The following is a 5486-nucleotide window of genomic DNA, read 5'->3' as shown; positions in this document are numbered from 1 at the left end:
AAGCATGTTGTTAGATATTTGTAATTGAAGATAATACCTCAATCACTCATCTCTTTATGCAACTAACCACAACATTTCAAAGTGTCGTGACCAAGAAGAGCACTGGACTCGAATAGGGACATCTTTTGGATGAGACGTAAAGCTGTTGGTCCGTGTGTTGTGTAATGCATGGTAAACAGCTCCATGCATTAAAAGAAAAGGGTTGCCCCCCTTGTAATCCTGGTTTGATTTGCAGCATTTTGCACCACAGCACCCTGTAAACCTATTGTAAGTCATCTCATTTCAGTGTATCCAGTGTTGTGTGAGTGCCTTGACTGAAGGCTACATTCTACTGTGCAGTGGTGGCAACAACTGGAGCTGTTTGGAGCTGCATCAAAAGATCTGACGGATGCCGGTGTAGAAAGTCAACAACAGTCAGCTTGGTTAAAGGTGAGTGTTCAAAATTTGTTTAATTTGAGAAGAAGTTCTTCCCGTGTAATTTTTTGCAAATTAAAAGCAATCGGCAGTTTTGGCGATATCCAGCAGTCTCAAGTAGATGTACCATTTCCGATACCACAACAGCATAAGTAATCACAAACCAGACCAATGCACATCTCTTCATATTTTGAAGAAAGTTTCTTGTTATTTAAGTTTTGAAGATGTAGATATCACCATCAGTTAAAGACAGTTGCACCATTTGCATGAAGCATTCAAAACCTAGTACCCTAAATCTTGAAATAATGTATTCAGCGCTTGCAATTAAATACAAATAAACAGAGTGTTATGGGCTTACTGCATGTGGCATTCCCTATACATTTCAGTTAAAACCATCCAGGGTTCTGGGAGTGCCTTGACTGGAGGCTACACTCTTAATGTGTGCCGCATTGGTGACTATAACCAGAGCTGCATTGATGGAGTGGAGAATACAGGTGCAGAAAGTCATCAGTAGTCAGAATAGTTTGAAAGTAGTCAAACATTTTTAATACATTTTATTTGAGGAGAAGTTCTTATCACATAATGTTTTGCAAATTAGTTAAACAGCTTGTCACCTTTGAAGACCTACCTGACCAGGATTTAAAATCAGTTATGAAGTATTAGTTCCCATCCCAACCAACTTCCAAAACCAACAAACATCAACATCTTAAAGAACATGCTTTCAGAGTATACTAGTACAGTTCTTGCAATATAAAATAAAACCTTTTTTCCTGATGAAACAATAGTAATTTGCAGATCTTGCAATTTGTTGCCAAGATATAGGCCTAGTAACAAGGTGTGCCTCACTTTGTGTAAAAAAAAAATAGTTAATTGCCTGCTGTTTCTGCCCTAGCAGAGTCTTTCTCGAATTTAAGAAAGACTCTGCTAGGGTCCAAACATATCGGGCCATTTACTACTGTTTGCATTTGTACCATAGGTTTTTTGGCTGGTAAGCAGTTTGCAACTGCTAATTCTTTTTGTTTACTTCATGTCAATCTATTTCCTTTCAGTGAAACCATCCAGGGTTCAGCGGGTGCCTTGACTGACTGATTGGAGCTACATCAGTACATCTGGAGGAGGCAGGTGTAGAAGTCAACAACATCATACCTTGTGGTAAGGGACAACTCAGACTTAATTTCAAACCATTTTCATCTTGTTTTGAAACCCACCAACCCACCTCGGATTTTGTTGAAAGAAATTGACAGACTATTAAAAAATTTGATATATTGAAGAACAAATGCCTCAAAGGATGCGGATATCTTAACGGCTTTTTCTTGGCTTTCACACATGCAACTTCCCAGTTGAAACAGAATTGTGGTGAAAAAAAAACCAAAGAAACTTCTGAATGGCCCCTAAGTTTGCAATTGTGCATTATTGAAGCTTTTAAGAGATGTTCTTCCTATGCGACATATAATGAAATTGTCACTTTTGAAGATCTAGCCCTAACCAGTCAGTAAAAAGTAGTATAGGTTTTCTCGGTCAATTTCGGAAAAAAAGCAGCCAATTTAACCATCAAGCTATTCTACTTCGCGCGAAATCGAATGCTACTGAAAAGGGTCATTCGATTTCGTTTTACGATTAGTCAAATGTAATGTTGCGTCATTCGATTTAACAAAATAATCATTCAATTTAACAATTCATCACAGCAGCATTCAAATTCGCAGTCGCTTCTTGAGGCGTGTATATCACGAAAAATAATGTTGAAACGCCAACTTTAAAGGAACACGTTGCCTTGGATCGGTCAAGTTGGTCTTTGAAAAGCGTTTGTAACCGTTTTTTTATAAAATGCATATGGGTAGAAAGATGTTGTAAAAGTAGAATACAATGATCCACACAAACATGCCTTGAAATTGCGTGGTTTTCCTTTTACCTCGTCGACTAACACGTCGGCCATTTATGGGGGTCAAAATTTTGACTCCCATAAATGGCCGACCATGTTAGTTCGCACAGTAGAAGGAAAACCACGCAATTTCGAGGCAAACTTGTGTAGATCATTGTATTCTACTTTTAAAACATCTTTCCAACCATATGCATTTTATAAAAAACGGTTACAAACGCTTTTGTTTTGACCAACTCGTCCGATCCAAGGCAACGTGTTCCTTTAACATAGTGCTAAAGGAATTTGACTCAAAACGAAATTGAATAGCCGAATTCTGAATTTGAAACGCAGTAACAACTAGAGAGGCAAACCGCTTTAATTCGAACGCATGAAAATTAAATTGGCTGCTCATTTGCCAAATTTGACCGAGAAAACCTACATAACCATTTCTGAATTCACAAGAACACTAATGTGAAAACATGAAGTACTAGTTCCCATCTCAACCAAATCAACAAGACCGCACATCTCAAAGAACTTGTCTTAGAATGACTGTTTTCTGCAACCCAAAAAGGAATTCCCACATTCCTTGCACCTTGTTGCAAAGTCGCTTAGTAAAAAAGTCCGTTTCTAAATTGATGTAGTCTTTGTCCTTTCAGTGAGAACCATCCAGAGTTCAGCGCATGCCTTGACTAAAGGCTACATTCTAGTGTGCAGTGGTGACTACAACTGGAGCTGTTTGGAGCTGCATGGGTAGATCTGGAGGGTGAAGGTGTAGAAGTCAACAACAGCAGAACTTGTGGTAAGGAGCAACTTGGAGTGAACATTGTTTCAGAATGTTAGTCTATTAATTTTGGTTTTGAAACACACAACCACTCCAGAATAAAACATACCTGATACAACAAAGAACAGAGTATGGCTTTTGTTGGCTTTCAAACATGAAACTTTCAAGTTGAAACAGAAGATTGTCCATTGAAACAAGGTTGACTTACTTCAGTAAAAGCAAAGCATTCCTTTTGTTTTTGGAATCATTAAATTCTTTTAATCCTATATAAATGAAGGTGTTTTCAATAAAACCAACATCTCAAAATTTCAATAAAAAATGTAGTTGCGTTTCTTAGACAACGCCAAAATCCAGAGCACTTATGTCTTTGCAGGAATAATATTCAAATTTGGGGCAGACCTTATACATTGAAGAGCAACATCTACTCCATCAGATCTTTAGGTGCTACCCCTCAAAATTGTGAGAAAAGAGAAAATTATTTAAACTTTTTTATTCCACATTGCTCCAATCTAAACCCCACATTGCTCCCATCTAAACAAACTTTTAACAAACAAACTTGTAATCTCAATAAACTTGTCTGAGGAGTACTGTTTTTTGCAATCATAAGTGATTCTTCTCTCATTACTTGCAATTGTTGCAAAGATTAAGTATTTAATAGATGTTAAATTTGCATCGGGGATAAAGAACATTAATATTTGGCTTTTACCCATATACACCGATGTGTGTAGCACTGTATACTCAGTACTTTCCAGAGTCCTGTGAATAATATCACAGGCATTTTTACTCGGGTGGGATTCGAACCCACGATTAAGTAACAAAGGCTTTTCCTCACTTTATGTAATCTCTTTTCTTTCAGTGAAAACTATCCGGGTTGCAGTGAGTGCCTTGACTGACGGCTACATTTTAGTGTGCAGTGGTGACTATAACTATAGAGCTGTTTGGAGCTGCATCAATAGATCTGGAGGAGGCAGGTGTAGAAGTCAACAAAGGCAGACCCTTGTACATTCATAACAATAAAAGTTGACAAATTACACCTTTTTACAAATTTGCCTTGACTCGTGCACCCCAATGTTTTTCATTATTTATATAGTGCTGACAGAGCTACCAATATGCCCTCTACATTGAAGAACAAAGTAATACCTCAATTGAAGCAGATTTTTTTCAGATCAATGCTCTCCCATTTCAAGGCTTTTATCTGTTTTTCTTGGCTCTCAAATCTGCCATTTTTGTAAGTTGAAACAGAAGTTAAAATTGTTGTTATCTCCCATCATGCATGAAGGTCGACTATCAAATCAAGGTTGACCATTAACATGGTACTGCTCATGACATGACAGATAGTCTGGAAGGGTTGCTGAATCAATATTTACTAATCTGTTTGTGTTTCAGAATTTAAAAATTGCACCCTCTTTCTCGCATGAAACAAAAGTTATCAGCTTGTCTTGCAATAAATGAAAGAGAAACGGTAACATAGTCTTTGTCTCATCCCCTCTCTATGTCATATTTATATCTACTTTGTCAGGTTTTATGTATGTCCTTTTAATACTTTGGAATTTCCCAACATATGCATAAAATAACACACCTATAAATATCTGGCTCAATTGGATATCAAAGTTGCATAAAAATAATGAAAGAAAAAACACTCTATATAGTGCACAACTTTGTGTGCTTTCAAATGCTAAACAAAAATTCAGCTGAAGCCTTTTATTATTTGAGTGAAAATTACCTCTTTCTCAAAAACTACTTCAGAGGTATTCATTTCTCACAATGCTTTATACTTTCAACAGCTCGACATTGCTCAGTTGCAGTCAGTTTTTATGCTAACAATTACTTTGAGTAGTTGCCAATAGTGCCCAGTGCCTTTAAGCAAAATTTATAATATGTTTTCCCCTTGGGTTTAGTTATAACCATATCTGTTGGTGACAGTTTTTATAAAGGTTTACATTTCCGACCCATGCTTAAAATGTGTACTAATTAACTTCTAAAGATTTCTTCCAAAGAAATAAATGAATTTAAGAATCTGTGTTTGTTGGTTCCTTTATTATGTTATTATTTGTGTGTTTACTTATTGGTTAATGTTTGTTTGCTTGTGGACTAAGCTTACTTAAGTAATCATACCTGTGTACTTCAGTAGTTTAATGTTATCAAATTGCAGACCAATCATTGAATTGTTACACGAAAAAAAGACCATGGCTCGACTTCAAAGACCTGCTTAAGCAAAAATATTGCTTAAGAATTTGTGCTTAGCGGAAATTAACAGTAAACCATTCACACATTGTACACATGACATTGTATTTTGGCTGGTAATCTTAGTCTAGCAAGTATACGGTTTTTTGTACTTAATTTTAAAAGCTACAAACAAGTATTATTAACTCCAGGGGAACTGACTGGGTGAACTTTAAGATTTAGGGTTGAACAAAGACAAATTTACTAGAG

At 36.5% G+C, this 5486-nt stretch overlaps 1 long non-coding RNA gene across 1 annotated transcript; it reads left to right on the top strand.

The window, feature by feature from the left end:
* Nucleotides 1-276: 276 nt before the first annotated feature.
* LOC139933893 (uncharacterized) lies at nt 277-5027 on the top strand. Its single transcript, XR_011785646.1, has 4 exons — nt 277-429; nt 1464-1566; nt 2929-3071; nt 3910-5027. It is a non-coding gene; the product is annotated as an uncharacterized lncRNA (long non-coding RNA).
* The last annotated feature ends 459 nt before the right edge of the window (nt 5028-5486 follow it).

This window comes from Asterias amurensis, chromosome 2 (assembly GCF_032118995.1).
Source record: "Asterias amurensis chromosome 2, ASM3211899v1".
Lineage (NCBI taxonomy): Eukaryota > Metazoa > Echinodermata > Asteroidea > Forcipulatida > Asteriidae > Asterias > Asterias amurensis.
This window is presented reverse-complemented; position numbering and strand designations above follow the sequence as displayed.